The sequence below is a fragment of the Triturus cristatus genome, chromosome 2_1 (genome assembly GCF_964204655.1).
Source record: "Triturus cristatus chromosome 2_1, aTriCri1.1, whole genome shotgun sequence".
NCBI classification, from domain to species: Eukaryota; Metazoa; Chordata; class Amphibia; order Caudata; family Salamandridae; genus Triturus; species Triturus cristatus.
The window spans coordinates 1085548020-1085572926 of record NC_140581.1 but is presented as its reverse complement, the minus strand read 5'-3'; positions in this window follow the sequence as shown (position 1 = coordinate 1085572926).

Sequence of the window (24907 nt, the reverse complement as noted above, 5' to 3'; positions counted from 1 at the left end):
TTAAAAAACTTTGGGGTATTTGGGAAAAATGTTATAATCCTACCAGAGTGGCATTTCTTGTAGCACTGCAGTCTTTACTCCTAGTTATTCACAGGTCCAGTAGTATACTGTCTTGCTAGGGTCAGAGCCCCATTACTTATACCCAGTTGTGCCTTTGAAGTGGGGTGATTTCAAAGAAGGGTCTTTGAAGTGCACACAAGTCTTTTTTTCCCAGCCCTGGCTCCAGACTACCAGTAGAGGGCAATCAGCCCTTTGTGCGGGGTCAGTCTACTACCTTTTGAAGCGTAAGTGTCAGCCCCATCCTCCCTTCCTGCTCAAGAAGGGACATTAGAATGTAGATGTATGTAGATGAGTACTCAGCCACACCCACCCTTACTGTGTTTGTGGCTGTCTAGAGGGAATGCACAAAGTGTAGCTGTCACCCACCCCAGACCAGACGTGTATTGGAGACAGGCTGCAGGCACACAGAGTAGTAAGAGAAATTCCTAATTTCTAAAGTGACATTTATAAAATAGTAATGTTAAATCCAACTTTACCATTAATGAGGATTTATCATTACCATTCCAAAGATATAAAACATGATCTAGGTACTCCTTTTTGATTAGGAATTGCAGCTTAAAAGCAATTTAAGGAATTTCCAATGCTACCCTTTAAGAGGAATAGGACTAACAGTAGTAAAAAATACATATGTGGCTGTTTATCACTACCAGGGCATACAAAACCTAACAGTATGTGTCTTTTACTTACACAGCACCCTGCCATTAGGCCTACCTAGGGCCCACCTTAGGAGTGACTTATGTGTAATAAATGGGGAGATTAAGGCTTGGCAAGTGGTTTTAAATGGCAAGTCAAAGTGGCAGTAAAGTGCACACACAGGTTTTGCAATGGTGGGCCTGAGACAGGTTTGAAATGCTACTTGTGTGGGTGGCACAATCAGTGCTGCAGGCCCACTACTAGCATTTAGCTTACAGACCCTGGGTAAATGGCATACCACTGTACAAGGGACTTGCAAGTAAAGAATATATGTCAATTGGGTATACACCAATGTCACTATGTTTAGGAAAGAAGCACATGCACTTTAGCTCTGGTCAGTAGTGGTAAAGTGCTCAGACTCCCAAGTCCAACAAAAACATACAGCAGAAAAAGGAGGTAAGCCGGCGAAAAGTTTGGGGGAAGACCACCCTAAGGATGACAGGTCTAGCAGTGCCATTGATTGTATGTTTTATAAAACAAATGTCTTCTACAGGAGCTTGTTCCAGTAAAAATGTAAAAAAACAATTTCAAGTGGGCTAGATAAACATGGCAATTGCTCAGCATTGATCTTAGCCTTCAATGCACCTATCACAACAGCAACATAAGCATTAGTAAGCAAGGGTATATCCTGAATGTTTCTCTTTTTGATCGAAATAGCTGTGTGGCTTGATAGATACATTATCAAAATAAAAGTAAATGAATCTTGGGCTATTTCTTTGGAAATAGAAAATCGTCCTACAATATTAAGAATATGGGGGCAGATCAGCAACAACCGGCGATAATTATCGCCAAGCGCACTTAGCGCTAGGATAATTTTCGCCGGCTAATGTGGATTTTTATCGCTGAGATAGCGTGCTATCAGCAACGCTTATCTCAAAAGCGATAAAAATCCTTAGCACTAACTGCCTAACGTGAGATTATCGCTGGAAACCCAGCGATAATCTCACAAAATGTCGCGTTATCTTGTTGATAGGGCCTCACAAACTTAGCCATGCTATCCACCTTCCATAGGATATCATGGCTAAGTCAGTCCTGAAGCAGGCGTAAGGAAAGTAGCGATAACAGGGGTTATCACTACTTTTCTTGCCGCTATGCTTCATAGCGTGGGGCTTGATGGTAGGAGAAATGTCGCTTAGCGACATTTCTCCTGTCATGTCAGGTCAGGAACGCTCACTTTGCATCTCATTAGAGATGCAAAGCTGGGCGTAAAGAATACGTGCGCTAATGCAAGGTTTCACGCATTAGCGTGACCTTGCTAATTAGGCGATAAAATTATCGCCGCTTTTCGGCTGAAAACGGCCGCAAAAGCGGCGATAATTTTCTATTGCCGACTTGTAAATATGCCCCATGTATTGTAAGAAATGTATAAACAGAAAATGTAGCATTCAAAATCCTTGCCAGAGATACACAGGCCAAATATTACTTGTTTAATCAACTGGAAAAACATTGGCCTCATTTCTTCCTCCATTGAGCTGACCCATCTTTGAAAAACAGCACCATATTCCAATCCCCTTCTAATTTAAGGGAACAGCCACAGTGCACATATGGTCGATATACTTATACTCATGAGTCATTCAAATCACGCTCTTTGTGTAATCTCACCTGGACCAGGCTTCTGAAACTGTCCACTCTTTTATGTGGCACTCTAGGCCCTGTATTGTTTTTAATCAAAATGGCCACACCTCTAATATTATTGCACAAGGACTTATGACCAAGCCACTCTTGGTTTAATAGACCCTGTTTAGGGTTTTCTAAGTGGTAGATGAGTTTCCTATAAGCACCTTTGCATCTCCCCAGATTTCTTTCATTATGCATATATGTCTTCCTCTTAACACCCCTATTAAATAGGTGCATTTTTAAGAACACATTTTTCTACTGTGTTTACTCCAGGACCTCATTATGACTTACTGTTTAATTTCCCAGGGACCGATAGTGAGACGTACTTGCCACTCAGAATAAAAGCACCTATTGTAACTCAATGGACCCTTTCATTTTCACCCACAGACTGCAGTTGCTGAAAGCAACCACAGCCTTGGGATAAAGTTCAAGGGTGAAATGAGGAATAACTGTCAGAATAAGATCAAGTATTTCCAATTCTGTAGATTATTCCTCAATTCTTAGGGAACACACAGGGTCCAACTTGCAATCCCCTAGTAACTCTTACGCCAGAGTTATTGATACTTCAAGTATTAGTAATTTCAAAGGTTGGGGGTGTGTGGTGGCAAGGTATTACATTCCAGGGATCTCTTATTGAGGCTCAACCTAGTCATGTTAAAGTCCATTCAGCAAAATAATTTGTTAGTGCCTACATAAGGATGATCGGGATATTTTCTGTCTCCATGCCAATAAAAATTGACCATCACTGGTCCAACCCACCCATTCCCTCCACTAACAGCTTCCTTTTTACTGCTCAGGAAAGAGCCTCTTTTTTAGGTCTCGCCTACGCAGCGCGCATGCGCTGAATAGGAGGACCTTTAGCCGTCTCTCTTCACTTTTTCAAGCACTGCACTCGTGCTTGTGGCGGCATCCACCTTACGGGAGCAGCGCAGCGGCACGCCACAAGCACGAGTGCAGTGCTTGAAAATGAGCAGACTGCGCGTGCGCACGCACCACTCCCAGGCTCACCTCCTGCTCCCCCTCTCTCTCGCGCGCACACCACTTTCGGGCTTGTTTTTGTTTCACTCACACAGCCGCTGAAGCAGAAAAGGAAACATATCTGTCCCTGCAAGCACTTGAAGCATGCTTTTAGTCTGTCCCTGCCTGCACGCATTTGAAGCGAGCTAGTCATCTGCATGTTTTTTGTTTGTCCAGTCTTTGATTTATTCTTTTTGTGCCAGCACTCATTTCAAGTGTGTGAGGTGCATTCTTTTTGTACTTGCATTTTCGGTTTCCCTATTTCTCACAGTTCTTACTCTCACTCCTCCTTCCGCCGACCCCTCCCCTTGTTACTCTGTGAAACTCTGATCCGGTGGATGGCCGCATCTTCCCATGTTCAGACTGTCTCAGAAGCATCTGTCGGAGCTTCCTGGTGCGCCGTTCCCTCCTTGATATTTGCAGCAGACTCCGATAGAGTTACATATCTGAAATGAAATCATGAGCTAATGCGAGAATAAATATAACATCACTAACCACCATTCTAAGATGGCACTGCAACAGGCTCAAACCATGGTTGGTACTTGACAAATCTTGGGCTGGTGGTTGTTTGTGCGACCCAATTCATCTTATCTGCCACATACATAAAACCTTCCCCATCTGAGATTTATTATGGAAATAAATACAAGAGGCTCGCGAGCCAGTGTTGTAAACAGACTTGTGCCAAAATATAATTTCTCTCCTAATAGCATTAACACCCCCCTCCCCCCCTTGCAGAAAGCTGGAGTCCGGCTGCAGATCAGACGGACATACCTGCCTTGTTCACACACCACATGTAGGGGTAAACATTTAACCAACACTACTCAGTGAGTTAACAGCTTGCTGTTCACGTTTGCGTGCGACCTGTTGATGACGCAGTCGACTGTCGGTGCCACCCCCTCCCCCCATCGATCTATGACCGCGATAAAAGAAAAGAACCTTTAGGATTTGCACCCAATTCACATATTCAAATCTATTAATGTTGATCTTGAACCCTCATTTCTTGAGTGCTAATCTAATGTTTAGCTCATCGTCAGAAATCACGTTATTGTGGCAAATCCCTCCACCTCCCTGTGCCGCAAATTGTTAGTATTTAATCAGCAGCAAATCGGTAAACTAAAAGCTAAGGGGCATATTTACAAGCCTCTTGCGCCACTTTTGCGTCACTTTTCCCATGTTAAAAGTGACGCAAAAAGGCGCAAGGGGCTTGTAAATCTGCCCCTAAGTGTCCAGTGTACTCCTACCAACCACCACCAGGTAATCACATTAGTTTTTTTTTTTTGCAATCTTGTTTCAGCTGGAACAATGTACTACGGGCAGCAACTTATCTCGTCTTTTCAAGTCTGGGGGCAGCAGCGAATGTGGAGACCGGGAAATGTCAGCCTCCCCCTTTCCCACATTGCACAAAGATGAGACCTCCTCCTTCTCCATTCCCCCACGCCCGCCCAGCTGGCAGCAGGCCCTGCTTCCTATCAGTTTGACGGCCTTCTCCCGATTACGCTCCTTGTTTGTTTTCTTTTCTCAACTCGGAGATGAGCGGATCATCCTCAATTCCTTTCTGTGGACAGAAAAGCAAGCATTGGCATAGCCAATAGGTCTCGCCTTTGGTGCCTTATAAGTATTTAGGGGCATATCAGCCAGGGATTTATCTCAGTTTTTTTGGCTTTAAAAGCCAGAAAAAGGAGATAAATCCATCGCCCTATCAGCAAGAAGGTGCTAACATGCATATTCGCATGTTAGCACCCTTTTTCCCTACGCCGAACTTTGCATCTCTAATGAGATGCAAAGTGGGCGTTCCTCCCCAGAATAACGGGAGAAATGTCGCTAAGCGACATTTCTCCTATTGTCAAGCCTCACCCTAACCTGCAGAGTGATAAGAAAAGTAGCGCTAACCTCGGTTAGCGCTACTTTCCTTACGCCTGCTTTTAAACTGACTTAGCCATGATATCCAATGGAAGGTGGATATCATGCCTAAGTATGTGTAGCCCTATCAGCAACGTAGCACCAAACGTTGTGCGATTATCGCTGGAATCCCAGCGATAATTGCACCTTTGGCAGCTAACTTGTTTTTTTTTATCGCTCTGGAGATAAGCGTCGCTGATAGCGCGCTATCTCTGCGATAAAAACAAGCGATAGTCCCAGAGGCAGCAGAGACCAGTGAGGCACCCACATGTGGACTGCTGTATCTCTTTTCATGTCTTTACTTTAGTGCATTACTGATGTAAAGATGATTTAGTCACAGTTTACCTCTGATATACTTACTACATTGTGTAGCCTTCCTACAAGTAGGACATTTTTCACAGTCGAAAGAGGCTTATAGGTTAAGCAACATCAATAGATCTGCCCTATATGGAAACTGATTTGTTTCCAAAGAGAGTAGTGGCATTGCTCCAATTCCTGTTAGAAAAATCTCCTCTTTGTACTTTCTGAGGTATATTAACAGTATGACTGTGCTTCATTAAATAATTTTTCCTAAAGTCCAGCAAGAAATACTTGCTGATTCCCCTGTTGTACCCTTATTTCTGTTTCCACCTCTGCCTCATGCACATTTTTAGTGCACTTAGGCCCTCGATACAAGTTGTGGTATGTCACCCACAGCGATAACTCCGGGTGAAATTTCACCTCACTATTGCAAGGCTCTCCACGCCCAGAACTATCAACGGCTTATTACCTAAAGTGCCCCTGGGGTGCAATGTGTGTGTGCGCGTGCTTTGTGCATCGCTGGAGCATTTTGGTATTACATGGGAGCCGCAAATACTTGTGCAGCCCTTTTTGTAATACAGATAACTCGGGTGCACATGTAGCACCAGCACTATCGTAGAGGGAGTTCCGGTAATTTGCATGGGGGTGTGGCCCCAAGTAAATGGGGGAATCTTTTTGCCCGTGAACTCATGCCGTTTTACCGACGTGGCTGGAGCAGCAAACATGTCTCTAGGAGGCGCTTTCAAACAACTGCTCCTTATTTCTCTTAAATGTGCTGCCCTGAGGGAAGCATATTCTTCATAATAGGGCACACTCTCCCAACTTGCACCTGGCCCACCTGCATAAAGTTGTGCGTTACAATCCATCCCGCTCCTGACCCGTGTAGCACTATCAGGGACGGTACAAAAGGAGGTGGGGGTACAAAAGGGTCCTAGGAAGCTTGTTTATGGTCCGGGGAAGACATGGCTGGGCTGTTCCCATGAGGCACAGGGTCAGACTGATTTGCATATGGCCATGTCTGAACTGGGGTGGCAGAGTGGGCTAAAGAACGGTGATGGATCAAACCCAGATCTGTTGACTGGGTGTGAGTGTTTGATTGGTTCTGATGCTCCGTCCATCACCACCCCCTTTTGTACCGCACTATCAGGGAAGCTGATGGTCATCCCTGCAGACAGAAGCTTGCCCTGCAGTCCCCCTTTGTCATAAGTTCTGAACACCCCACTCCCCCAACTCCCTGCAGCAAATCCTGTGACACTCGTAACAAGGATTGAAATATGTTTCTAGAAAGGTCAACATTTTCAATTCATAGTACCAAGAAAATTCTTCTTTATGAATTAAGTAATTAAGCCTCATATTCCTGGTAGGTTAGACAGCTGTAAAGCCTTGGCACATTTACTGGAGTTTGATACAGATTCTCCTAGCAGTTTTTTCTTTTCTCTATTAAGAGTATTTATGCTGGCACCATCTTCAGCCTTTCAGACTTTTCAAGAATTACCGGTTATAACAACCTGCACTGAGTCTATCATCTGAGTATTGAATACCATATGGTGTTGTGCAGTAACCCAGATCTTTGCTGCCCCAACAGCCTGAAAGACTACAGAAACAGCTGTAATACGCATTGGACAGATTTACTAACATTTTGCACTGGGTTTGCATCAAAAAAGTAATGCGAATCATTGCACAACAGTTGTTTGGGATTTACTTTTCAGCACAAAGTAAACTTTGCACTGGAAAGTTGCCTGAAAGTAAAGCAAAGCAGTGCTCGGCTTTGCATTACCTTGCAGCAAGGGAGCATTCCATTGGTGGTATATGTTTGTTCCCATGCAACAACTCATGGGGGAATATTCTCAAGGAAGTGGCGGTGAGAGGCGTTAGCCTCCTTGGCTTAACGCCTCTCACCGCCACTTTGGAAACGCGAGGCGGCACCCTAATCTCAAGAATGTGGTGCAGCTTGGCGTTTCCCCCTGCGATGGCGCTAAGTTTCACGACTTAGCACCAACACAGACATCCTTGCACCAGAGTGCAAGGGTGTCTGTGTGCAAGGGAGGGTTGTTTATGTACAGGAAGTAGCTCCTTCCTGCACATAAACAATCCTAAAATACCATTTTGTAACTTTCATGTGTGCTGCTTCGTGCAGCACACATCAAAGTTACAAAATGGCATTTTTTAAAAGGTTTGTTCATGTACAGGAAGGGACACCTTCCTGTACATGAACAAACCATGGCATTTTGCTTTTTTCCATGTGTGCTGCACAAGGCAGCACACATGGAAAAAGCAAAAAAGAGCAGAAATAAAGCATTTCTCCTCGTTTTGCCGACTTAAGACCAGGGTTTTTCTGGTCTTAAGTTCAGCGCTGCCACCTATTATTGCCGCCCTTGATAATAGGCGATAACAGGTGGCAGCGTCAATCACAATGGGTGTTGCGGTGGAACGCTCACCGCAACACCCACTGCACGCCCCTTTCACGCTAAATTTAGTGTGAAAGGGGCCTTATTCTCAAGGCAGCTTTAAGCCACTTAACGTGGCTTAAAGCCATGTTAAGTGTGTTAATGCTGCCTTGAGAATAAGGCGCTGACCCTATCGCCACAGGAACGTCCGAAAAAGTGACGTTCCTGTGGCGATAGGGGCTTGAGAATATGCCCCATGGTTTTTAATGCAAAGTTGTGTCTACTAACAATAGTAGACAGGGATTTGAGGCAAGTTTTTAAAAGGAGGAAAACAATTATTTTCCAAACTTTTCTGGCTTTGCGTGTATGCTATGCAAGAGGGAAAAATGTTGAAGCTTGTCTAGGTATTGTATTTTGTACTGGAAAGGCATCCTTTCAGCACACAATCTGTGCTAGACATTACATTTACACATTTGCACGCTAAGGACAGAGCAGAAGCACCATATCTTAAAATATATGATGCTGTCCTACTCTCTCTCACACACATTGGAGTGCAGCAACTTTAATTTCTGTGCTACATGATATATTAGTAGATCTGCCTCAGTGAGTAAATGTACTATTAATATCGTTACAAAGGAATTTAAGTTGTTCCATGCTGCTACAACTTAGTTAAGTTCTCCTGTCCTGTCAGCAGTTATTAACCCCTTGCGTGCGCACGACGTCTCCCGGCCGTCGTGCATTACGGTGTGCGTGTGCGCACGACGGCCGGGAGACGTCGTGTTCCCAAACGCCGCTTATTTCTCCCACACAGCGGGAGAAATAAACCCGCACGCAAGGGATTAATCCCACAAAGTGTAGTGTTCCATTGGTACGAACCATAAAGCTTTTTATGGTTGGTGTCTCTCCACACTGCATCACATTCACAATAACCCCCCTTGTGCACCACCTTTTCCAATCTGTGAGGTATCAAAGCCTATGCCTTCTGGAGAGAGTTGCAGTCAATGCATCCATTTCAAGAATGCAATGAACTGCACTCCCACTGCCTCTGTAGGAAATAATATTAAAACAAAAAATTTGAATTTCATAATAAATTAACATGACAATCTGCCTTGGGCTTCAAACATAAAATGCATTTTAAAATGTGACACCAGACATTTGGTTCTGAGAAAATTAAAACACGAGGCTTTGGAGGCCTTTAATCAGACACTTTTCCCTAATAACTCTTGCTCTTTCCAAATGTTAAAAAGTGCAAGTTTAATTCATAGTTAATGTGACCAGTTTAAATGTTGTTTTAATTATAGAATGTGTTTTATTAACTTCCAAAAATTATTAAACATGTGTGCAGTGGTAGTGTAACCTTTGCATTAACTTAACTCACTTTTTAAAAGAAACTACACCAGAGCATTGACAGCTAAATAGAGTTAATGGCTTGCAGCTTGCTCAGAAGAAGCTTCATTTGACCTTGTAGATATTAGAAAAATTGTGCTGTGAAACAGAAATGCTCAGCATGACCTGTTGGTTGCTGGTAGAATGTTAAACAAGAACTCTATTCATGAACTGAATTAAAGCCTTATTTATTTACTGTAGAAATATAATGCACACACATTTCAAAATGCATTGCCCCAATATGTTCTAATGTTTCCTGTTTAAATAATAATGTTCTTTTGCAGCAAATGTAAGGTGTTTAGTTAGAATAAAATTTTTCTCTATCATAAGATTACGAAAATAGAAAATTTTCAACAAGTTTCAAATGTGTTCTGAAGAAAAAGGGATAGCCAGCGCCTGATAAATTACATGTGAACAGGAGGAAGGAGGAGAAGTGCGTTCCGGAGAATGCTGGATTTAAATGGAGAATACAGGAACATACCTCATGTTTTGCAACATTTACAGATGTATAAACGTGTTCCTAGTTTAGCAGTTTAAGAGCAGAACTAGAGAGGAAACTGGCTTGCAGACCTGAGATGGAGAGGGACAGAGGGATACAGTGCAGACTTTGATTTAGACAAGAGCAGGGGAGAAGAGATACTCCTTTAGACTGAGAACAGATTCAGGGCAGAGAGAGCTGCAAAGCTGCAGAGCGGAACGACAGGCCATGTGTCCCTTTGACATTTATTAAAACCTTAAGCTTTATACTTTGACTAATTTGCTTTTCCAATGTTTTTTTGCTCTATGTTTTATTTTCTCTTTATGGGAAACTTTGCAATCACTAATTATTGATTTAATTATCTTTATACTAATCTCACTCTTGCCTTTATTTTTTAACTCTTCATGGGTCCTGACTGACATCATTTGTGCCCAGTTCTTGGGATAGGGTTTCTGTCCTTAATGGAACGCGCTGTATGATTATTATAATTTGATTTGCACTAATTATAATGTTCAATTGTCAATTCTGTAACCTGATTGATATTTGACTGATCAATAAAGACTCAGAGAAACCTGTATCTTTAATTATAAAATAAAACTCTTTCCAACTACTCACAACCTTTCATTATTAACAAAAATATTTATTTGTATTTGACTACTTGCTTGTATTTATAAAGAAGTTCTTTTGTTCAAATACGGTGGCAAAGATTCGTCACCTCGAGAATATATATTGGTGTGGATCAAGGGTAATGGTAATTAAAGGTAATTCTGCCATATATACAACATTTCCCAAAGAGATTACTGCAAGATTTCCATGCTAGCACCTGACACCATCTCCACAGCTCAAACAGCCATAACTCAGGTGCAACATGCTTTGTCTGACTTCGAACTTCTCTGTTATTTGAGAGAAAACACTCTTGAAAAATTAAGAGCTAGCCTAAATAGTTATATTACTCAGTCTGAGTTTAGTTAAACTAATCCAGATATTAATCTAACTCAGTGCAAAAATATTTGAAATTTTCCACTGGATGGCATAGCATCCCAGTGCAGTCCTTTCTGCCACTGTATGGTTTATTGATTATTTGAAGCAAGAGAAAATACTGGTATATCTTAACCATTTGCCTAAATACACTCAGAATCATATGAGTGAAGAAACAGTTTGCTTGCATAGAATAATAACAGCAATTTCCTTAAGAACCGCTGAAACCCTGGTTTTCTGTAGCCACGCCTCCTACATGAAAGAATAACATTCAACCCTCACAGACACTGGTTGATAATATGAGTTCTTTTTCCTTTAATATTTTTTAAAAAAATAATCTGATAGGGTCACCTTTAGAGGATTTGAATATTTCCTCCTGTATTTCTGGTGAGGCGCGGGGACATTGAAACAAGGTGCTGTGAAACACGGGTCCCAAGCTACCCCTCTAACTTTAGGCCAATCGCCCTGTTGTCCAATCCTGCTAAACGTCTATTAAGCACAGTCACCAGTCAACTAGAGGCTTTTGTAGTAGTGGTTGAGTTGTTACAAAACTGCCAGATGAGATTTATACTTTACATGATCACAGATTGTGGACACATGGATTGTTGAGGATTAAAGGAAGATGACTGATAGTGGCTGTTCTCTGATTTTGTTATATCTTTCTGCAGCGCTCAGAAATGTTGTCCATCTGCTTCTCCTTCACTGGCTGTCAAAATATTATATTTAATGTCAAGTAGTAGGTCCGATCCAATTATTTCTAAGCAAACAGGAGGCAATCTGTCCAATTGACACGTTTCATATTTAACTCTATCCAGACCATCATGTTAAGTAGCAGCTCATGTAGCGCTCTTTCCTCATCTTTTAAGTTAACATGTACAACTAAGCACTTTTTCTAATGAAATACCTTCTGACATTTTATATGTATGCCATTGACATGAAGATCCTAAATTTGCAAGGGGGATCTGGGTGCTGCTGAAATGTTACCTTAAGGTCTTGGAACTGTGTGGGAATGATGGACATTACGCTCCCAACTGTTGAGATAGGAAATTCGGCCTCCATATCTGGCTTCCATCACTGGGCACATGCCACCGCCATGTCTTATTGTGAGAAATCTTAGCATTCTTATTGCTTATAGTTTCTCTCTGACTCATCAAATATCTGCTGTTACTGCAGCATATTTCTATCATCTGAGAGTATTTCATGGAATCTACCTATTACTCTCTTTTGTAAAGAAGATTATGGCTACGAGCAACTGCATGAAATCACATTTAGATATTGGAAACTCTTTTCTCATTGGTCAACCTAAATGTGACAGAGCCAAATTACAATATATCCAGAAAATTTCTGAAATTGCAAACTTTGATAGTATTTCAAAAGCATTACACCAACTTATCTGGCTTCCTATGACCAAAAATATTTCTTTTGAGACTGATTGCATGCTGCATCAGATTTTCTACTCTCTAATGCTGTCATTTTCAGAGAACAACTTTATCAAATAAGTTCCCCAAAGAAATCCAAAATCAAAAGTCAACACATGCTACTAACATAGGATGGCAGACCCTTCTTGGTGAATTGGGATACTATGGAATTCATTACTACATCATAGTCACAGCAAATCCTTGTACCTTCATTTAATCAAAGCCTGGAAACCTGCTTGTGTGTGCAATAGACATTTGTAAGTTGTTCTATATTCCCCGGCCCCACAAGACCCCTCTAGGGTGAACAATGTACTTTAGGAATACTGCAGCAAATAGGACTTCTCTGCATGGTCGCTCCAGATGATTTTTCCCCTTTTTCTGGACTCTATTTTTCTGGCTTTAGGTCTTTATCACTGCTACACTTAAGTACAGTGCATGTCCATCCCCTCTAAAGCATGTCCTGTACATTGGATGCACCAAGCTTCCCTCTAAGGGGTAAATAGTGTAACTAGTGCCTAAAGTGCACATACAGCATGGGATGTGAAATGTCATATGTGGGCTGCAGTATATGTTTACATCACCCACATATATGACAACATTTATTTCTGCTAGGATAACTACTGTGCTCTGACTAAGCTGTAGTTTAAAGGCACAGCAGCTGACACATGACACAAACAATCCTTTACCATGTAGAAAAACCTATTTTATATATATCCCAAAGTCAATCCCACATGACATGTTGCTAATGTATAAATATTGGGCATACTACATATTAGGTTTAATGTCCTCACAGTGAAATGAACCCACCTTTTTTTCATAGAACTAGGTGGGATTAAATATTTATTTATTTATTTTTCGTCTCCGCTTAGAACGGGATTTGTAAAATGCTTCAAAGTTATTTCTTAGTTAGATTTTAAAATTGTATTTAATGATCCAATCAGATTTTTGATAACTTAGAAACAAACATTTATACAAATATACTTTAAACTGCCTGGTGAAAAGCTAGTTCTGCCATTTATCACACCTTGAGAGTTGGAATATATATTCCTAGCCGGGAGATTTAAAAAATCTGACCCAGAGAACAAAGGCTTCCAGTGAGCTGAGTAAATGAAGAAAGTAAAATAAATGTTAACTGCTGCCCACGTAGTAGGGATTAACTATATGGGAGTAGACAGGAACAGTGGGCTGACTAAGGACAGCTTTAACTCTAACTCTTTTGACATGGAGATGCCTGGAAAGCATTTTCCTTTTCATTCTTCAGGAGCTTCCTAGACAGTCAGGCTCCAGCCATGGTAGGAAGGAAAATCAGTTTTTACCTTGTCAAGTAGGGAAGTGGTCAAGAATCTGAAGACAGTCTTGCCTGGTGGCAACTTGGTTCTGCCATGTTAAAACATTGGAACCTGGGTAATTTTCCAGTAAGGGGAAGTGCTACAAAATGAGGTGGAGAGATTGCAAGAAAATACATAGGGTGTGGTGGTGGATTTTCTCCAATCACTGGCAGGTGCACAGGATAAATTTGGCACCATAACTATCACTTCCTCAGAACATGACTGGACCTGGAAAGACTCCATTTGAAGAATAAGGCTCTACCGGAAGAGGAATCCTTACTTCTGGCAATTGATGAAAGAAGATGACTTACATAAAGACTCAAGGACTCTGGAATCCTGCAGGCACACAGGGGCTGGGACTGCTCTCCAAAGGTCAAGTGGTTGGCCTCCTATCTATCTGCGTCAGGGGCACAAAGAACAGAAGAACTTCTGACTGAAGATGGTGTGGGAGACAAAAGAGAACTAGATCCGACTGGAGACCTGACTGGAGAAAGGCCTGGTGCTGTGAAAGCTGCTGCAGGGCTGATCAAAATCAGCTTTCCCAGCAGTTGTAGACTATGGGGCAGATTTACAAATTTTTTACGTAAAGCAGGACAGCAAGCAAAGTTACTGTCTGGAATTGCTTGACAGGAAGACAGCAGAAATCCTCTATATTAGTTAAGATTTGACCCATTTCTGCTGTCTCCTACCACTGGTGAACTTTGTGCTGCCTAGTACCAACATAGGCACCCTTGGGGCAACAGCGTTTACAACGCTGCTATTACCACGCAGGTAGGTAACAACACGGTTGTTACAACGACCGCATTGTTACCACGCGTGGCTTTACATCGCAAGTCGTTTCTACGACTTGCGTTAGGTGGCATGCAACACCAGCGAATGTGTTAGATTTTAAATCCAACAAATTCCCTGCTGTTTCGCTAACTGGAGTAGGAATAGTAATTTATACTATTCCTACGTTCAGCGCGTCACCTAGCGCAAGTCGTAGAAATGACTTGCGATATAAAGCAACGTGTGGTAACAACCGTGTTGTAACCTACTGTGTGGTAAAAGCACGCGTAGTAATGTGCTATATTCACACCCTTTCTCCCTGTTTCAAGGGTGCTCAAAATCAATTACTTAAAGGCATTTTCCTCTTTTACAGCATGCTTCAGAATTCAGCATACATAGCGGGGTGAACTCTCTTGTGTTACTTTTCGGTAAAAATCCCACACAAAGCCATGCAAATCTGATTTGCCTGGCTTTGTAAATCACAAATAACATATTGTGTTGCAAGACGTTAGTAAATCTGCCTCTAATTCTGAAGGTAAAACCTTTGGGACAATCTGCTTGGTGCATCAACCTGCACTCCAACACAGTTGGCCTGAAATTGCGCTTAGGTTCCAGCCCACCATGAACTGTTTCATTTTTCAATTATTTGACTTTTCCTAGGCCATTTTTGCTTTAAAACTTTAAAAGTTCATACCTTCGCTCCCTTCACAATATTTTGATGATATTGGGCTATTTTTGTTCATTACATATTTCTCAATTGTTCTAAATTGGTTTGGGATTTTATTGTGTTGTGTTCTTTTCTTTAAAATTGTTGGTGCTGATTTATTTTAGCATGGACTTCTGTGGGGATTGTCTGCTGCTGAGAACTGTGTTTTGACATAGCCAGAATGGGTTTACTCAGTTTATAGGGATGCCCACCCCTATATTAATCAGTCCATTTCTGAAAAATACTATACTGTTATAATAGATGTAGAAAATCAAGAAGGCCAACTGATGTCAATGCAAGCATCAGCAGAAAGTTGTGTGCAAATAAGCATATTAAAAGAGAAATACAGACCTAAGCTATCTGCAAAAGTAGAATAGAAAAGGAGCACAAAATGAAGTCAGGTCCCGGAGAGAGAGATAGAGAGGTAGAGATGAGCTTTAGTAGATTAGAGAAATATAATTAGACATAGCAGAAGAAGAAAGTTACAGGCCTGCATTGCGTGAACGCTTCCCTGAGAAAATATGTAGATAAGGTTTCACAGATGCACACAATAGGTGGGAGATTAGGCCTTGCAGAGCAGCAGACATGTAGGGAGTACAGCATTGTTAGACTTTAAAGAGACAAGTCAAAGACAACCAGTAGTACAAGCAGTGGTGTAGAAGCATAATCAAACTAACACGTACACATGTATCACATTTCATAAACAAATGATTAGCTTTTTTGAAGATTGTAATATTTTTAATATATTGTTGTGCTTAAGTGAATGCCTGATTGATTATGCAAATATATGATGTATTTATGCTAAAAAATGTATTAAAGGAAGTGGCTGCCTCATTGTAAGTTGAAGCTCGGATTCCAGTGACAGAGAGCCACCTGACCCTCCATTAGTACTATTAAACTTGATACAATATTTCCATAAGAAGTTATGTCGTCTTTTTCTTTCGTCTGGCAACATTTTTGGGACCCGGCCTTGAGTTCATCTCAAATGACCCAGACAGTGCCAAAGGGGAGAGCTGCCTGCTCTCGATTGAATAGAAACATAACAAATATCAGGTAAGCAGATGCCGAGTGTTTTACTACAGTCCTCCCATCCTCGTCGCCAATAATAAATCCAGATGAAGTGATAATTCGCAAGAAGCTTTAATATCTTTAACCACCGACAGGTTCCTTTAACAGGTCATCTCTCCAGTGTCTCCTTTGCCAGAATGCCCATCTCATTCAGAACCATGAGATCCACATTCTGTCGCCAGGACAACTACAAAGTTCTATGACATACATATTAGACAAACAAGCAAATTACAACACAGGGCAGATAAGAATCCCAGGTTGCCATGAAAAGGAGGGGAAGAAACTGAACGTTGTACCTTAAAATATTAAATCTCATCATTCTTTTCAATTATAGTAAAGACATGCATGCATGGGGTTCTGTTTTTTTTCTTTTGTTGGGGTGCAATCAAATGAAGTGTGGTAATTCACGGTACACACCGAAAGACTAGCTTGTGTGAATACCCCTTTGAAATAGAAGGGAAGAGACGCTCTTTCGCGGAGTGATCTAGAAGACAGTAGTGCATTACCCAGGAGAGCCCCTGGAAGAGATGCTATTTAAGAGTGATCTAGCAAGTAATAGTGCATTACCCAGAAGGAAATGTCTGGAAGGGATATGCCTCTGAGGAGTGCCCACCGGTATCCCAGTTAGATCCGGAGGGCTAGTGGAGAAATAGTGTAATGGAACTAGGTAACAGGTATGTAAAGTCTAGCATAGTAAAGAGACAGTCATTTGATCAGTGCTGGCAGGCCTTACTCTAAATAAGTCGTACGCCCTGCTCTCAAATTCCCAGATCTAAGATATCTGGAAGGAGTCTTTAAGGAAAATCGACCAAGGCTGAGGCATCAGTTGAAGAAACTGACTATTGGGTAACGGGACAGAAAATTGCTGGTGTCAATTGACTTTGGCATGAGCATGGCCAGACCATTGGTTGCGAATATGAACAGCGTATTTGTTGCAAGTAGATATCCATCCATGAACCAGAAATACAACATAAAGAGTACAGTACTTCATAATCATAATGGACAAATTATAAAGAAGTGGCTGGGTTCCCTACAGTTTGTTATACAGTCCGCTCTAAGCGAGGAAAAAAAACCAGCAGAATCTTTCTGATATATTTAGTATTTCAAAACAAGCCCCTAAGGTGTCCTGGAAGTGGTGTAACAATATATTTTAGATAAGTGTGGTAAATAAAATTCCTTTACCGGGACTTAATTTGATGCGGAAACATAATAAAATAGCTCAGTAAAATGAGAGGCAGAATCCGTGGTATTAGAGGTTCGGAATGGGCTTTATTCCAATGAACGATTATAATCGGTTGCTCCAGGTTCCATCACCACGGAGGTTCAGGAAGTGAAGTACATACTTTATTGACAAGAAATGACGTTTATAGTACATACATTACAATGAAGCGAATGCAGTAGGCGTAACAATTGATAAGGAAAATGACGATTCATATGCGTAACCGAAAATGGGTGTAATAAGGAGTAAAAAGGAACATAATTGGTTATGATGTCATATATAGGTGGATCTATAAGATAATACTTGGCATAGATGCGCGCGCAGCAGCATGACGTGTGATTGACGTGCAACTGGGGGTGAAGGGGACTTGACATTTAGCTCTACATGTGGAGACGAAAAGTCTGGGGGGTCAAGTCAACCTAATCCCAAATCATATCTAACATCCTATGTTTAAAGAACTATGTTATCCACAAAAGAAGGACTCTTGGACAAAATCTATTCTATACTGACTGTGTGTGCGTGCACAAGCGTCTAAGTGTCTACACTAAATGCGAGGGGGTAGGAATATTCCATGGTAACAGGACTATGAATTACTTGCATAAAGACAGAGAAGCCGAGCCTTTGCTCGGTAGCTGGAAGAATGTTTACTTAAACTACTAGACAGGAATGCATCGGGCAGGGAACGGAGCAGATAATTTTGAAGGTGAAATACAGTTCTTGGCAGGCAGCAAGCTGATGTCAGGCTTCGTGAGCCGCGCAGAGAATGAGACAAAGTTCATGGTCACAGATGCAGGCTCAGACTGGAGTTTTCAGAGGCAGAAGGCAAGAAGAGTTCGATGACAGAATCAGGGCCTACTTGCCTGGACTGTAAAATGGCATAAGTGAACCATATAAAGGCGGTGGCCTTTCGTACTTAGGAATGGAATATCCGGCCCATTCATGGCGGATCAACAGAGGACATGTTAACGGTGGACGCACATGTATTTGCGTCTTCATAACTGGAACTGGAGGGAGCATACATGTACTTGTAACATGCACATAGAACCGTTGGGGTCCAAGATAGGGGACACAACTGACCAGAAAAATCCATATTTCCACATTCCCTCCTTGTCCCCTACTTGCCCGTCAAGAGATATCAATCTTCATTAATCCATTGATCTGTTCATATAGCATCATTTGTTCTTCTTTCTTCTTCCGGGATCTTGAATGAAAATCTTGATGTGGAATGCACGATGTGGCACACAGACCACAAATCGCTGGTCCACATTGCAGGCATAAGCAGCAACTGAATAATATGAGAAGGCCAATACCTAGGAAGGATAGAACTCTCCATCCCCAGGCTGATATCACGCTCCAAAACCAACCGGACCAAGTCCAGGTGCCTGGGTTCTGGTGTATCTGGCTTACAATCTTATGAAGGCGAGTTATAGCTTTATATACAGATGGCGAATTTTCTGGTATGAATACGCAGCAGCTTGATCCGATGACCCTACAAGCTCCGCCCCTATCAGCCAGGATGACGTCAAGGACAAGACGATTTTGAAGCACAACAATCCGCATAGCAGACTGCTCTTCTGTTAAATTGCCTAAGGCGGAAATAGTTTCATTCACTACTGCTTCAAGGGTTCTAGTTAATCTACGTATCAGCTTACTATTAGTAACAGTACCTATATAGGGAAAGATGCCTTTATTGAAATCTGTGCATTTTTCCCATGCTGTTTCAGTGTAATCGACTATTGGGAGATCTCTCCGCTCTCTGTTGTGTACTAAATGAATATTTCTATAATAATCAGGAGGAGCTAGGAAAACAGGTGGCAAAAGGAATGCAATGTAGCAGGTACCATCCCAATTAGAGGTAGACGCATATATGCAGTCTGACCACATATAAAGTAGGAGTGGCGATAAGCTCTAAATGAAGATTTGCCTTGATCACTGAATTCTACTGTAGTAGTGCATTTACTATGGCCCATATGTATGGAACCAACTTTTCTTACACACAATTCACCTTTCGCTGGGAATACTGACATGGTTGGTAAAACTAGTTCAACTTCGGATTCGACATTTAGAACCATGAGATTAGGAGTAAAGTTACCTAATCCATATACTTCATTTTCTAGATCAGTTCCTGTTCCTTTGGGGCGACCCTCCTTGTCAGGGTAACAGACTTTGAATAAAACTAGGTTCAGATTTCCCCATACCCAATGGTCTTGATAAACTGCTGTGTCTGAGTCTATGGAATTGATTAAGCTGAACCATGCTCCACAGGAGCCATTATGTGTAAACGGATGTGGAAAGAAAGGCAGGACTCCTTCATAATTCTGATAGGGAGGGAGCCGGCCACACACCCAACAATTAGTTGCATTACTAGTCTGATGGGAATGATGTAACATACTAATGAAAGTGTTATTGCGCAGCGCAAGTCTATAAGACAATTCATGCGGGGGTAAGTCACTAAAAGAATGTTCAGCAGTAACATTGTAAACGTTTCTGGCAATAGGGTAATATATGTGCAACAATATACTTGCAGTAATTATTAAAAGACTTAAGAAAAACAAGATTAATAACGTCACTATGCAATGACTACGCAGTGATTTACAATACGCCTGTCGTTTCATCATTTTTCGCGACTGTCCATGATTCAGGTCTAGGCGATACATGTCGGAGACAGATTCAACCGCTTCACCTAGGAGAGGACTTAAACAATCAAATCGTCCGACGGCCTAGGCCTTAATTTTAGTTTGTAGAGTTCTTTACTGTCGGCCTCAGCCAAAGGTAGTTTTGAGTCAATTGGTGAGGACACACGAGGTGGGCTGTTTACATCTGAAGGAAGTCCATGAAATTTCTTGATATGACTTGAATGAATCCATCCTTTCCTGCCTTCAATCTTCACGGCTGTCCTTGTGGTTAGCAAGACCAACTTGGGTGTCTTCCACCTGGGCTCCAGCTGAGTCTTTCGGTCGAAATTCCTCACAAGGACGAGGTCCCCCGGAATTACGTCATGGGGTTTCACCTCAGTGTTGTCGGGAAAGGCTGCAGCTACCTGTGAACGACAAGATTGTAGTGCAGACATCAAGGAAGCCAAATAATCTGTCAGCATATTACAGTCAATATCAGTTATTTTGCGTGGTATAGGCGTCCCCCACATATTTGGTGGTCTGCCGAAGATCACCTCATACGGGGATAGCCCTGTTCGAGAGTGTGCTACCATTCTTGTGAAAAAGAGTGCAACTGGTAGTGCTACTACCCAGTCGACACCTTTCTCCCTGCATATTTTGGACAATCTAATTTTCAGGGTCTGATTATGTCTTTCTACGAGACCTGCTGCTTCGGGGTGTCGGACACAGTGGAATTTCCACTGATAACCTAACAAAAGTGAAACATGTTTCATTAATTCGGATGAGAACGGCTGGCCGTTATCTGAGTGAACAACACGTGGTAAACCGTATCGTGGGAAGAATTCTCGAACTAACTGTTTGGCAGTAGTCGGGGCAGTGTAATCTGAAACCGGGTATGCCTCCGTCCAGCGGGACAGAGCGCAGACAACTACGAGAACATATTTGAATCCTCGACATCGTTCCATCTGGATATAATCCATCTGGAGGACTTCAAAAGGGTGATTAGGAGGATGAAATCCACCCTGTTCTACGGGAACGCTTTTTCCTGGGTTGAACTGGCAACAGATCATACAGGTACGGACCTTTTGTTTGGCTGCTGCTCGTAAATGTTTATTGAACCAAATGTGTTGAATGCTATCTAGCATAGCTTTTTCTCCTAGGTGTGCTGGACTATGTATAGTGTTAATTATAACTTGGACCATTGAATCAGGAAGGAACCATACAGACTTTTCCTTCATCATCCATCCTTGGTCTGTTTGGATCCCTCCTAATTCAGTCCATTTCTTTATTTCGTCTGGTGTAGCATGTGTCTGTATGTCAATTACGTCAAGGGTAGGATCTTTAACTGTCATACAATGTGTCGGCATCGGGACTATTGTCTTTGTCATGTCGGATGTTTGGGTTTGAGCAGTCTGTTTAGCTGTTCTGTCGGCTAGATCATTGCCTTGAGAAATGATATCAGTAACCTTCGTATGAGCCTTACATTTCATGATTGATATTGCAGTAGGTAGATGTATTGCATCTAATAAGGCATGAATGAGGGGTCCGTGCTGAATGTGGGCACCGTGGGAAGTTAAATAACCTCTCTCTCGCCACAGCACGCCGAAGTCATGTACAACTCCGAATGCATAACGTGAATCAGTATATATGTTGACTTTTTTATTTGTAGCTTGAATACAGGCTTGTGTCAGAGCGACGAGCTCTGCTGCTTGAGCGGACAAAGTATTTATATGATTTGTTTCAATGACCTCAGTATCTGTTGTGACTGCGTAAGCAGCCACTAACTCTCCTGTACTTGTTCTCATACATGAACCATCTACATACAACGTCAGGTCTGGATCTGACAATGGAACATCTGTCAAGTCTTGTCTGGGTTTCGTCGTGATAGTGATAACTTCAATACAGTCATGGGCTAGTGGGTCTGTTCCGGTTACTGGCAAAAGTGTGGCAGGATTCAATGTGTTACAGCGTCTGATTTCTATATGTGGCTGGAACAATGTAAGTTCGTACCCTGTAAGTCGCGCTATAGTCAAGTGTTGTGTTTGCGTTCTATTTACAAGAACCTCTACTGCATGTGGTACTTGAACTGTCAATGGATGTCCTAACACTATGGCATCGCTTTGTCGTATTGCTAAAGCTGTCGCTGCCACTGATTTCAGGCACGCAGGCAAAGCCTGAGCTACTGGATCTAATGTACTAGAAAAATAAGCACATGGTTTGTGTGCTCCTGCTTGTTCCTGTGTGAGTACTGACAAGGCAGTACCTTCGCGTTCTGTAACAAAGAGTGTAAACTGTTTTCTGTAACATGGCGTTGCTAAAACAGGTGCTTGACATAAAGCTTTCTTTAGGCTTTCAAAAGCTTGTGTATGTTCCTGAGTCCAAGGGAGGACAGTCGATGTGGCTGCCTCCTGTGTTGTCAACTGAATGAGTGGTTTTGCTAGAAATGCATATTGAGGGATCCACTGTCTACAGTATGAAGTGAGGCCTATGAAAGCCCGCACCTCCTTTTGTGTCTTGGGTATTTGCATGTTAGCTATTAACTGAATGCGGTCGGGTGTAAGCTGCCTTCCCTCCTTGGACAGCGAGTGTCCAAGATAAATAACTCGCTGGACACAGAATTGCAGCTTAGAAGGGGACACCTTGTGCCCCTTTTCGGCTAGAAATTGTAAAACTGTCAGTGATGCTTTTTCACATTCGGGTTCGCTTCGGGCGGTGATCAGCAGATCATCGACATATTGAAGCAAGGCAGTGTTAACTGGCATGTGGATACTGTCAAGTTCTCGTTTCAGTGCTTGGCTATAGATGCTGGGGCTTTCTGTAAATCCTTGAGGTGCGCGTGAGAATTTAAAGCTACGTCCATTTAAACTAAATCCGAACAAATATTGGCTTTCCGGATCTATTGGGACGCTGAAAAAGGCATTCTTGAGATCGATTACAGTAAAGAATGTCGCTTCGGAATCAATAGCTGTCAGTAATGACGAGATATCTGGGACCACAGGAAATTGTGGCACAATGCATTTGTTTAATTCGCGCAGATCAATAACCAATCGATATACTGGCGGGGCCTTTGGATCTGTTCGTTTAAGAATCGGAATTATCGGTGAATTACATACATTGGAGTCTGTTTCTACAACTACTCCTTGGGCAATGAGCTCGTCAATGATTTGTAGTAAAGCCACTACAGCATCTGGTGGTAACTTGTATTGTCGCATTCGTGGTAGCACCACTCCTGCCTTTAGTGTAACTCGATATGGTGTAATATTCATGCAACCAACATCAGTAGGGCCTTGTGCCCATAGATGTGTAGGTAAAGTCTGCAGTCGGGGGTCCATGTCTCTAGATACATAGTGACCTTTAAAATCACGTAAAAACAACCTTACTCCTTCCGGAGAACAACATATTATGGCTCCTAGAGCTTTCAGTGTTTTTATTCCTAACAGATTTTCTGGACATGATTTAGTAAGCAATAAATCTGTAGTTCGGGTCAAAGGTCCTATCGTAAGTGGGAGAGGCTGTGACACTTCATTAACAATAGGTTTTCCTGAAAAACCAAGGGAAATATTCTGAGAGCCTGAGAGGGGTGCCCCTGGAACTTCACTACGTTTTATGGTTGTTCGACTTGCCCCTGTATCGAGTAAAAATTTTCTGTCTTGGCCTAATAATTCACTATGTACATAAGGTCCTTCTTGATCTACAGGGATCTCGATAAGGGGTAAGTCAACTTCCCTCTCTAGGCTTGTTCATGCGTATCGTTGATAATCAGGATAGTCGTACTGTGCGGTCTGGTACAGTTGTCGTGTCGTGGTTTGTGTGGCAGCAACAGGCAGCGCTGGTGCAGCTGGCACAAACTGTATAGACTGTTGTGACGCTGGCATGGACTGTGCATGCTGCGGAGCTCCTTGTTCATTCTGGTCCTGTCTAGGTGGCCGTGATCTTTCTTGTGTTTTACCTATGGCGATATTATGTTTCAAAACTGGACAATCGTGTACGTAATGACCTGGCTTTTTACAATAATTGCATGTCCCTTTTACAGGTCCGGCTGAATCACCGGAATGTGTCATACCCTTTTTATGTCCTTCAGCTGGAACTGTCTGAGAGACTAGCATTTTCATTTTCGTGTCTTTCATGCGTCTTTGTTCATGATCTTGTTCCTCTCTGATTCTATTGTGATGGTACTGTAACATTTGTAACATTTGTGATGGAGTGTTACCTTGCCAGGTACTCTCGAATTTTAATACTCTATTCTTTACTTGGGGCAGGGCATTTTCTACTAATTTTGTTACAAACAGATGTGGGTATGATTCGCTACTTGCTTTTAGGCCACTATTTATACCAAAACATTTTTTAAATCGGGCATAGTAATCACTAGTGTCTTCATCTTGCTTCTGTTTACAGGCTGAAATTGTACCCCAATCTTCCTTTTTCGTAGTTAATAAACGTGGCAGTACCTGTACTAATAAACCTGGTAGTGCTTTAGTTTTATCCCCGAGTCCTGCTCCTGCAGTTCGGGCCTTTTCTTCTGCTTCTAATACTGACCATTCTATCTTTTGGTCTCCTACCTCCCACTCTTTTTCCCTGAGTTTCTCATAAATGCCAGCAGGCATCAATACCTTTAATATTGTCATAATGTCGGGATAGGTATACTCTCCCATGAGTAACATGTCTTTAATTTCTCGGTGAAAACCCGCTGGATCTTTGTCATGACTGGGTACCACTTTCTTCATTTCTAACAATTCTATTTTTGATATGGGCGTATATACAAATACGCGCTTAAACTCGTTGTCCTCGCCCTTTATTGGGTGCACTTCTCGTAAGGGATTCTGTCTGTCCATGTAATACTTGGTTCTTTCCTTGATGGGCAATGAGATACGGTCTGAACATACAAAAAGAATATACTGCTTTCTTGATTCTAGAATTTCTTTAATTAACTTAGTACCTGAACCTCTCCATTTATTCATAAGCAATCCAGT